The following is a 12,288-nucleotide window of genomic DNA, read 5'->3' as shown; positions in this document are numbered from 1 at the left end:
CCGACGTGAACAGCGCGCGAACGCTGCGGGGGTGGCCTGTGGGGGAGGGGGGGGGGAGGGAGGATCGAGCACCCGGGGTCGCTCAAAAGGGGTCTGGCCCGCGATCGGTTGCCACCGATCGGCGGGCCGGCGTCTCTGAAGGATGAACTCCTTTCCTCCGTCGCCCCGCAATATCACTCCTCCATTTATTGCGGGGCGCCCACGGGGAGGACGGCAACCGCGCATGTGCGGGTTGGCGCCAGGGCTGACGTCATTTACGCGGCACCGCTTTTACGCGGCGCCAAGGCCCGGCGCGCGTAAATGACGTGGCGCCGCTCCTAGCCCCCTGGGAGTGGGAGAATAGGGGGCAAGGAGCGACCTCCGACGCCGGAGTGAAACACTCCGGTTTTCACTCCGGTGTCGGCACTTAGTCTCCCATTGGGAAAATCCCGCCCCAGATTCCTGCAGAATAGTATTTGTTAGCACCACCTGTGGAAAAGTTTGAAGCATTTAACAGTAAAGGCAGTGCCAATTTGCTGATTTTGCACATTGCTAGAATCCTGATTGACTGGTCGGAACTTGTTTGCAAGTTATTAAAGTGTGGGAACTGGCATTTTGAAAATATTTTAACCAGAATTACTTACTTTGATCAGGTGCAAGCCATTTCCTTATTGAAGAGTTGTGCTGGAATGTTACGTAACAAGTTTATGGGGCTCGTTGCTAATGCATAATACAATGCTTGCTCCGTTGCTAATTACTAATTTTCTTTGGAATGGTCAAACACAAACCCCAACAGCAATGAGCTGAATTCCACACTGAAATGGAAGCTGTGCGTTTGTGTTTTTTAAAAAAAGCTTGAAAACGCCTAGATTTGTATCAATTCAATAGCAATGGGAATAAGCAAACAATCGCCTCTACATCGAGCATCATTCTGAACTTGTTCCTCTTTTGGTTCTGCAATAAGGTATTGAACATAAAGATCTTCCAACCCATAAGGTACAGCTTCCTGAATCATGGGGAAACCCGATGGTAGCCAGTGAACTGCTTGATGAATGTTTAACTCCCTCTGGCTTTCTCCAACATTGGCAATGTGGATCTCCCACCTACTCTCCAACGGCAGGCGAGACCCCGTTATCAAGATTTAATTCTGCCCGAACCCAGAGCTTGGCAGGCACCGCTATCTGTCGAGCCACAACGTCCCCATACTCCTGATCCGTCTCCCGTTATCCTTGCTGGAAATTTGCACGTGGCCATGATTAAGCTTAACCATGATGCCCCACCCACAGCTTGAATATAGCAGCTCGGTATTGTTGTAGGCACTTGGGTAAGGTCATAGAATCACTACAGTGCAGAATGGTGGTGCGATCTCCGAGTTCAGCTCCCCAGTGCTGAGAAAGAATTTTCAGTGTGGGCAGAGCCAGCGGGGAAATCCCTGAAAAACACGGCACAAATGAATTTAGAAATGTTTCTGTTAAATATCGCCCAATAACTAACATTAGAGAAAAGGTACTCTGGGAAACTGATGGGGCTAAATTTCTGATGGGTTGCATCCCTAGACATTAACGGAAGTAATCACAAGAGATGCTGGATTTTCTGGGCAATCTTCCAAGAATCCTTAAATTAGCATTTAAGGGCATGACTCTCGGGTGTCATTGTGCTCTCGCTCGAGTGCAACGAGGCATATAAATAGCAGGAGAGGCTGAAAACGAGAACCATGCCAGGCGCCAAACAGTCTGCGATATATTCGACCCACTCCGTAGACAAAATTGGGATCCTGCCATAGCGTGGCAAGAAACCAATTATCACCACTTAAGCCCGATAGCCATACAATTAGTGGGAGCGACCGCATATCCAATAGCTTCCCATCATTCATCAGCCTCCCCAGTAGGTGGTCAAGCTGGTGCTGATTAGTACTCTTCTTGAAAAATGTGAATCGGGCGGACGGGCTTCTGTGGGAGCCGAGGAGGTGAGTAGCCATCTTTGCTCACAGGCAAAGAGCCAGAGGACGATGGGCTTGCCGCCCCAGTGCTCGGCGGGGGTTGGGGGACCCTCAACTGCCGATTGTGGGGGGGGGGCACCCTCCACAGGGGTTGGCCGCCATACAAAGAGAGGGGGAGGAATTGCACCTGGGGGGAGGCAACTGCATGAGGATTGTGTGTACCCATTCTGTGGGTAACCCTAACCCCTGCCCCACCAACCACCCATAACCCCCACTGCCTGCTGAGGCCTCTGGCCGTGCGGCTGAAGGCTATTGCGAATAGGAAATTGGCAATCGTGGTTAACTGAGAACTTCACACAACCCAAGTGGATTGCTGTAGGTGGGCGGGCCATGTAGCATGTGGGAGACATTGCCTAGCATACCAATCACCTCATGACGCATGAACACTGTGCCTGAACAGTGGCAGGAGGCAACAACACACATGCAGCAGCCAGCATCCAAATAGCCAGTGGATGGGGCACAGCATCGGGGACATATCCACGGCCGGAAGGTGGTCGAGTGCTACAGGGAAGGGGAGATGCCTGGAGAGATGGGCCAAGGGTTCGGAGGTCGGGCTGCATTGCGGAAGAAAATGACAGAGGCGTCATACTGCTTGTGATCAAGGCTTTCTAATGTGTCACAAGTGTCTAACAATGCCCCAATCTCCCAATGGTGTCGCCCCACCATCCCCATACCTACCTCCCCTCCCTGCCCTCTTTCCCGCCCTCTCCTGGTGCCCTCGGTGATCCTCAACATGCTTAATAATCCGTGCACTACCGTTACATCTCGAAGTGTCCCCAGGATGCAGGTCTGAGGCGACAGCCAGCTGCTTACCATGTCCCGTGGCCTTTGATACTCCTGGCGAGCGTCCTCTGGGAGCTCGGGTCAGAGGGCCCGGGTACACTTGTCGACGGCACATGCATAGCTGTGTCACCTTATCCCAGGTGCTGACTTCGAGACATGGCCTCATCAGAGGGGTAGAACCCAGGGGGGGAACTGGTAGCTACCATCGCCACACATGGAACGGGTCCTGGTTGGCGGCCAGTGCCCTCTACTCCAGCTCGGTGCCCATAGGGTCCCTTGGAACGGAGGGGCAACTGGTTTGAGCTCCGGCTGCCCCTGCGTCATCTGGCTCTGCCAGCCCTGACGGCTCCCTGATGTCTGCACCAATGTGTTGACGCCCTCGGGATGCTGCCCAGTGATTGGGCCATGCCGGGCTGGCGAGCGCAGTTCCGGTAAGCCTTCATTTGCGTCGAGAAACCCACGGGGCCTCATTATGTGGACCAATTAATGTTGCATAACGTTGTTGGGCCAAACGGCGGGAAGCTCCCGGCAGTTCCCGCTCACTGGACTGGATTCTCCGATTCTCGATGCCGAAATTGTGTGCGGCACAGGGCAGAGAATCCCCGATGATGACGAAATCGGGGGCGGCGCCACGTTCGCGATGCTCTGCTCCCTGAAAAGTGGCGTACTCTAGGAGTAGCCTGCACGCCATATCGACAGCCTCAGGCCATTTCCTGATGCCCCATGATGCTCTGTCCCCGACCGGCCGAGTTCTCGACGGCGTGGAACATGTGTGGTCTCGCCAATCGGGAACTCAGCGTGGCAGCTGTGAATTCAGTCCAGCGCCGCCACAGTCGGGGGAGGTCTGATCCATGGGTGGGGGGGCTTCATTTAGTGCATGGGGCATTGTGGGAGGGGGGGGGGAAGGTGTGGTCTGGGGTGCCACCATCCCCCAACCTACCCCCCTGCCCTCTTTCCCACACTCCCCCGGTGCTCTCAGTGATCCTCAACATGCTTAACCTTTCTTGTTCCACTGTTGCGTCTCAGGTTGGATTATTTTTGCAGCCAGGGACCGCAGGCTGCCTCCTCCATGAAGCATAGCGCGGCTGCCGCCGTGCGTGTGCGCAGCCACGGAACGGGCAATGCCCTGGGCCGTATCGGCAGCTAGAACTGGGAGTTCTAGGCTGCCTGGCTGCTAGCCCCCCCAGAGCAGGGAATCGGTGGCCGTTTTGCGCCAGTTTTCCTGTCGTATAACACCACCATTTCCACGCCGGCGTGGAGACTTAATCTCCCAAACGGAGAATCCAGCCCACTACCGCACTTCGAAATCTTTCTGGAGAATCATGCCCATAGAGTCTTTACAACAAGGAAAGAGGCCCTTCGGCCCATCATGTCCACGCCAGCCATCAAGCACCTATTTACTCTGGAAAAAGTCCCAGAGGATTGGAAACTGCCAATGCAACAACCTTAAGTCAGAAAAGGGGGTAAACACAAAACAGGTAACTAACTATAGGCCAGTTAGCTTAACATCTATCATTGGGAAAATGTCAGAGAGTGCATTATAAAGGATGTAATAACAGAGCATTTTGAAGTACATAATATAGTCAAGCAGTGTCAACCTGACTTCATAAAGGGGAAATTATGCCTGACAAATTTATTAGGATTCTTACACTGGTAGTGAGCAGGGTAGATGAAGGAGAACTAATGGACGGAAAATGCTTGGATTTCCAAAAAGTGACTAGGTACTTCACAAAATGCTACTTCATAAGAAAAGAGCCCATGGTGTTGGGGTAGTATATTAGCGTGGATAGAGGATTGGCAAACAGATAGAAGACAGCACATTGGGATAAGAGAGTCAGTTTCAGAATGGCAATCTGTGACTAGTGGAGTGGCACCAGGATCTGAGCTGGGGCATCAATTATTCACAATATAAACAACTTGGGCGAGGAAAGTGAATGTACTGTTGCCAAGTTTGCAATACTCGGAAGGCAAGGAGTGAGAATGACACAAAAAGCCTACAAAGGGATAGAGACAGGTTAAGTGACTGGGCAAAAACTTGTTGGTTGTAATATAATGTAGTAATGCACAACAAAAGTTATGCACTTTGGTAAGAAGAATAAAGGAGCTGAATATTATTTAAATGGTGGAAGATTGCAAAAAGCTGCAGCACAGAGGGGTTTGGGGGTCCTCGTGCATAAATCACAAAAAGCTAGCATTCAAGTTCAGTGGGTAATGGGAAAACCAAGGGAATGTTGGCTTTTATTTCAAAGTGGAATGGAATATAAAAAGAGAGAAGCCTTGCTAAATCTATACCAGGTACTGGTTGGACCACACCCGGAATACTATGAACCGGTTTGGTCTCCTCATCTGAGGAAAGATAGACAGGCATTGGAGACAGTCCAGAGAAAGTTCATTAGGTTGATCCTGGGTGAGGAACAATTTTCTTATGAGGAGAGATTAAGTAGATTAGGCATGTACTCATTGGAGTTTAGAAGAATGAGAGGTGACCTTATTGAGGCATATAGGATTCTCAGAGGGGTTGACTGGGCAGGTGCTGAGAGGTTGTTTCCCCTTGTCGGAGAGTCTAGATCCAGAGGGCATAACCTCGGAGTAAGGGGTTGCCCTTAAGACAGATGAGGAGGAATTTCTTTTGAGGCTAGTGAATCTGTGATTTTTTTTAACCGCAGAGAGCTATAGGGGCTGGGTTGTTTAAATATGGTCAAGGCTGAGGTGGACAGATTTTGAATCAGTAAGGGAATCTAGGGTTATGGGGATAAGGCAGGAAAGTGGAGTTGAGAATTATCACGTCAGATCAGTCATGATCTCATTGAATGGTGGAGCAAACATGATGGGCCGAATGGCCTACTTCTGCTCCCATGTCTAATGCATTTATCTGGCACCTTTTTAGTGACGAGAAACAGTATAAAATTCCTTCCAGAGGAGTTGGGAGATGATTGGATGTTTGGTGAAAGAAGTGGGTTTAGTAGACCAGAATCACAAGTGGCAGAGTAGAGCTTAACTGCTGAGTGTCAAGGATATTCTGATGATAACACAGGCTAATTTTGTCAGGTACAGAGGATGTTTTTGGTGACTTTGGCCAAAATGTTTTTTTCAGTTGTGAAGGGAGGGGAGACCCGATGGGAGAGATTCAAATCAGGAAAGGTGCAGGCAGAGCTGGGAAACTATGTAATAGGAACAGTAATATAATTTTTTTTTCTCCACATCTTGGAAGTTCAACTGACAGGTGCTGTTTATTCTTGATGAGCTCAGGCGGGGCTGAATGTTTAGGATGGCGGGGATTTGGCCCTGCCAGCTGGAGAGTCGCTGGGACTCCAACAGGCCAGCCACCATTTTAAGCTCCAACCAGATTGGCTCGGAGCTCTTGAGGCCCTCTAGGAACAGCGCTGTATTGGCCATAAGCGGTACTGCAGTGACTTGCCTGGGACTAAGTTTTGGGACATGGAGGCCAGGTAAGTGGTAGGGGTCCCAGGGAGGGGAGGGGAGGGGACACCTGGATGATTGGGATATCAGTGGATAGGCAAGGAGGGAAGGGAAATCTGGCCCTTGAGGTGAGGGTGGGCCCCCAGTCTGAAGGGGACATTTGATGGAGGCGCCCTCACTCCCGCATGCTCTTAAATGGATATTAAGTGGCCACTTAAGGGCCTTAATTGGGGCAAAGGCCAGCTTCCCATCCAAGGTGCTGCTTACCCCACCATAAAATCACATCCGGGATGGGCAGGGTGGGATCCCGAGGAAATCCTGTCCATGTATTTACATGATCTCTACAACCCCGACCTCAAAACCCACAAGGAGAGTGTAAAATTAAATGTAGGTCCATGTTATCTTCCTTATTAAACATGTAACAAAAAAACTGTACTTTAAAGCTAAGTTCATCTCAGAATTGAATACTACTCCCACATCAGAAAATATTCTCAGGCATACCTAGTGGGGAAGACAGAAATAAGACCTTTTTGTTTATTGGATGTTGCATTTCCCACTTCAGTTCTTCATGATTTGCATTTCTCTTTATTTGTGTGTGTGTCTCTCTATTTTACATAGATACATACATAGATAGGAGCAGGAGGAGGCCTCTTTTCCCTTTGAGCCTGCTCCGCTATTTATCACAATCATGGCTGATCATCCAACCCAATAGCCGAATCCTGCTTTCTCCCCATAACCTTTGATCTCATTTGCCCCAAGTGCTATATCGAGTCGCCTCTTGATTATATTCAATGCTTTAGCATCATTGGTAATGAATTCCACAGACTCTCTCTCTTTGGTGAAGAAACATCTCCTCATGTCTGTCCGAAATGGTTTACCCTGAATTCTCAGACAGTAACCCCTGGTTCCGGACACACACACCATCACAAACATCTTCCCTGCATCTAGTACTGTTAGAATTGCATCAGTCTCTGTGAGATCCCCCTTCATTCTTCTGAACTCCAGCGCGAACAATACTAACCTAGTCAATCTTTCCTCATGACTGTTCCACCATCCCTGGAATCAGTCTGATAAACCTTTGCTGCACTCCCTCGAAAATCCTTCCTTAGAAAAGATCAAAACTGTGCACAATATTCCAGGTGTGGCCTCACCAAGGCCCTGTATAATAGCAACAACACATTTCTACTCCTGTACTCGAAACCTCTCGCAATGAAGGCCAACACACCATTAGCCTTCCTTACTGCCTGCTGCACCTGCATGCATACCTTCAGCGTATGACAACCTGGTGCACAAGGACACCCAGGTCCCACTATACACTCCCCTCTCCCAATTTACAACTGTTCAGGTAGTAATCTGCCTTCCTGTTTTTCCTTCCAAAGTGAATAACCTCACACTTATCCACATTATACTGCATCTGCCATTGATTTGCTCACTCGCCCAACCTGTCCAGATCATGCTGTAGGATCTCTGCATCCTCCTCACAGTTCACCCTCCAACCCAAATCGGTATCATCTGCAAACTTTTGAGATGTTACATTTTGTTCCCTCATCCAACTTATTAATATATATTGTGAATGGTTGGGGTCCCAGCACCAATCCCTGTGGCACCTCACTAGTTACTGCCTGCCAATTTGAAAAGGACCCATTAATTCCTACTCTTTGTTTCCTCTCTGCCAATCAGTTTTTATCATTAATCTTCTGAGCTTCCTGTTAAACAGGACAACGAACAACCCACAGGCATCTCTTTAGTGTACCGAAATCATAGCACATTAACCTTTCTAATTGTACCTCAAAATTAGTGACTTCTTACCTTTGCCTTCATTGTCCCATGCAATCTTAAGGCTTTTAAAGTTCGATAACACCCTCGTTACTTTGTGATTTTACCATCTATCTCTCCTTATTCTGTTGAAGCTCATTGATGGCCAGTGCTATGGATCATAGTTCCTCATCTCAGCTTCTCAAAATAAAAGCCAAGTACGAAATGATGAACACCCCATTAATTTGTTTGTTTATTGTTTCAGCACCTATGTTTGGGTTTAACCTTTGGAAATTTTTCAGTTGAAATGTTACCAATCTCGTTTAACAGAATACCAATTGAATAATTTTAGCAGAAGTTGGCAGAAGTATCCAGACATGCAGTCACCTAGGGTGATATGTTAAGATTCACGATCAATTTATTACTAAGTAGTTTGAAATGTGAAGCAATGCAGCACTCCGTTCTGACGCTGGCTCCAGACAGTCATGTTAATGCATTGTCCCATATATTGCAACCTTATTTTTAAGTCATATAAATTGGGTAATGAAGGTAATTTTGATCAATGAGTAAGCACCGGATTAAACTGGAATCAAAACAAACCAAGCCCATGAAACTGGGAAGCAGACCAAAGTAATATTGAGCAGTAAAATAGTCCATTGAAAGTTGCATTCAAAATTGTGGCTTGGGGCATTTGGAGATATTCCTGATGGTGAAGCCAGCCAACTCTTTTATAATGCGGCAGATTTTACCAATCAGGTGGAAGCAAATGCAATGATGAAAGTTAAGCTGACGAGCACAACTGTTCCCCTCCCTGCAGCATTTTCTCAACTGGCCTTTCCTCCCGTGCAATGATTAATGCATGCTAGGGCCTGCATTGATCTGGTGTGCATGTTTTCCTGTTTCTGTGCTTCTATATCCTACATCTTGGTGAAGAAGCAGTATAAAAATACATATGATATTCACAGTTAGTGTATGTTTGTTTTTCCTGGATCTTTCTCTGACAGGATCCATTATCGAACAACTCTAAGTTAATTGCATTCTGTGGAGTTTGGATGCCAATCTGAAGGCTTCTGGACTAGAAGATACAGGTTTTCTTCCTATACTGTGGCATCTCCATGCTATGAGACTCATGTTTCAGTGCTCTTTGGCCAACTTAAAGGGACACTGCATTCATGAAAAGGCAAGCATCAGCAAAGGACCAGAGTGTCTCTGAAATTTCCTCATAGCTATACTACATATTTGGCAAATAAACAAAGGAGTGGGTGTTTTTTTGCATTGTTCCACCCAATGGAAACCAGGTGATTATAGGAGTTGAAATGAAAACGATCCAGCAGCTCTCTTGTCACCTGTAGCTTTCTCAGAGTTCTGGGACACATGCACATCATCGGATTGACACAGGAGCCTCATGAATTAATGCTCTATATCCAAATGTAAGTCGGGCCCCAAACATTTTTACAGCCAATGGATGGTCAGTCTGCTAAGTAAAAGCTGTCCAATCCAAGCAAAGACTCTCCACGGTAAGTTTGTAAAAAAAAAAAAACCATTTTGTTCCTTAGCTAGGAATGTAGGGGTTCTTTCTGGACACTCCAGATTAGTTGTGGCAACTGCTACTGAGAGCTTCCCCATCTCTGTTCCTCCCCCACCACCACCACCTGACTTATACAGAGAAAGTCAATTTTCCCGTAACCACAGGTGAAATAACAGGGATGTCCATGACTTGCGCATGTCTGAAGAGTAGAATTATTAAAGCTGATCCTGTAATCAGAGCCCTGCAGATATTGCACAGTCCTGGAGCAGGATATTATTGGCCCACACCGAGAATTGTCCATCCATTAAATTCAATGGGTTACTTCTGGTTTTAAAATAACACTCACGAGCTCCAAAGTACACTTCTTAAAATTATTATTAAAATGACATTTTTTTTCCCCCCCACTTATGTGAAGCATAGGAGTTCAAACCAAATTCTTCAAACAAGGTAACGTGTCCGTAGCCCCAGATGACCATCGGCTGCTTTCCCCTTTGAGGTGTGGTGATTTAACCTGAGGATCACAACACCTCAGGCAAGGGGCAAGGTTGAGAAGGCGGGGCCTTCGGGAATAACCTCAGCCGGTACGTGAATTGAACCCGCGCTGCTGGCCTCGCTCTGCATCACAACAACCTCGAACAACAGTCGTACTGCTTGATATATGAGCTGGTGTTATTGGAGCCGCTTACCATGGTGACATCACGTTTAGCTGTCATTTGTCCTATTCAAGTAGGTGTCCCTTTATTGTCAAAAACATCTAGGGCCCAGACTTTGGGCTCAGCGACAAAGTTTGCCACAGACTGCACTGAGATAAACAAACGTATTTGGTTCCTTGGCTGCAGTGAGGATTTCAACTTCTTCCTCCACTCTCGTCCTGTAAAGATATTAAGATCCAACCTGGTTTAGATTTCCACTACCTGGCAGATATGCAGCTCTGGACGATGTTCTTTGCTGACGATTGAGCTATTTGAATATATTAGTTACCGAATGACACTGGGATATTACAGAGGCAGCTGGAATGGTTTTTTTAAATCTAGGCATCATGTACAAACTCTGAGAACCTGATTGCCATGCATATTTTAGACTCTCAATGTGACTGTCAGAGACAAACCACTGGGAAATACATTTGCTGTTCTCCCCAGACTCCTTCCTGTGCGTGCAGAGCTGGGAATAGTAGAAATAATATCTCATCTGTTAACCCACATACGCTCAGCATCAGTTCGAACTACTGTATGTCTAAAGCACCTACAACCACTGGAGCGCTGAGAAAAGATTTTGGAAGAATTCTGCCTCTTGTATTCAGACATTCTCCTGAGATAACCAGGGCGGTTGAATCCGGATTATTAGTGTACAGGCAGTCTGGAGGCAGTTGTACAAAATTGTGTGAGTGCATCCAGAATATTTAATTCAGCTTGATGATCGTGTGGCATTGGCTGCATCCTCTCCTAATTCCCACAACAATCATCTGGTTAATGTGTCTGTGTTTTATTGCACCGAGTGTGCTCCATTGAACGAGCTCCTTTCAGTGCATTTAAAAAAATGAAATATTAATGTTCAAAATTAAATCTACTAATTGGGGCGGTTCTCATTGCAAAATATTGTTGTTTGGAAATATTTTGCATCTTTGGTTGTATTTGTGTTAAGGGTGTGGGGCTAATTAATTTATATTGTGGAATCTCTCGAGCTGAAAACAAAGGGTGAAAATCAGTGAATCTTACATAGAACGATACAGCGCAGTACAGGCCCTTCGGCCCACGATGTTGCACCGACATGGGAAGTCAAAAACTAAAGGCCATCTAACCTACACTATGCCATTATCATCCATATGCTTATCCAATAAACTTTTAAATGCCCTCAATGTTGGCGAGTTCACTACTGTTGCAGGTAGGGCATTCCACGGCCTCACCACTCTTTGCGTAAAAAACCTACCTCTGACGTCTGTCCTATATCTATTACCCCTCAATTTAAGGCTATGTCCCCTCGTGCTAGCCACCTCCATCCGCGGGAGAAGGCTCTCACTGTCCACCCTATCTAACCCTCTGATCATTTTGTATGCCTCTATTAAGTCACCTCTTAACCTTCTTCTCTCTAACGAAAACAACCTCAAGTCCATCAGCCTTTCCTCATAAGATTTTCCCTCCATACCAGGCAACATCCTGGTAAATCTCCTCTGCACCCGTTCCAAAGCTTCCACGTACTTCCTATAATGAGGCGACCAGAACTGTACGCAATACTCCAAATGCGGCCGTGCCAGAGTTTTGTACAGCTGCAACATGACCTCATGGCTCCGGAACTCAATCCCTCTACCAATAAAGGCCAACACACCATAGGCCTTCTTCACAACCCTATCAACCTGGGTGACAACTTTCAGGGATCTATGTACATGGACACCGAGATCCCTCTGCTCATCCACACTGCTAAGAATTTTACCATTAGCCAAATATTCCGCATTCCTGTTATTCTTTCCAAAGTGAATCACCTCACACTTCTCTACATTAAACTCCATTTGCCACCTCTCAGCCCAGCTCTGCAGCTTATCTATGTCTCTCTGTAACCTGCAACATCCTTCCACACTGTCTACAACTCCACCGACTTTAGTGTCGTCTGCAAATTTACTCACCCAACCTTCTGTGCCCTCCTCTAGATCATTCATAAAAATGACAAACAGCAACGGCCCCAGAACAGATCCTTGTGGTACGCCACTCGTAACTGAACTCCATTCTGAACATTTGCCATCAACCACCAGCCTCTGTCTTCTTTCAACTAGCCAATTTCTGATCCACATCTCTAAATCACCCTCAATCCCCAGCCTCCGTATTTTCTGCAA

At 47.1% G+C, this 12,288-nt stretch overlaps 1 protein-coding gene across 2 annotated transcripts in view; it reads left to right on the top strand.

Moving 5' to 3' along the window:
• Nucleotides 1-12,288, top strand: part of pof1b (POF1B actin binding protein) — a 100,231-nt gene that overhangs the window by 47,574 nt on the left and 40,369 nt on the right. The gene's annotated exons all lie outside the window — the stretch shown is intronic.

The sequence above is a fragment of the Scyliorhinus canicula genome, chromosome 17, assembly GCF_902713615.1.
Source record: "Scyliorhinus canicula chromosome 17, sScyCan1.1, whole genome shotgun sequence".
NCBI classification, from domain to species: Eukaryota; Metazoa; Chordata; class Chondrichthyes; order Carcharhiniformes; family Scyliorhinidae; genus Scyliorhinus; species Scyliorhinus canicula.
This window is presented reverse-complemented; position numbering and strand designations above follow the sequence as displayed.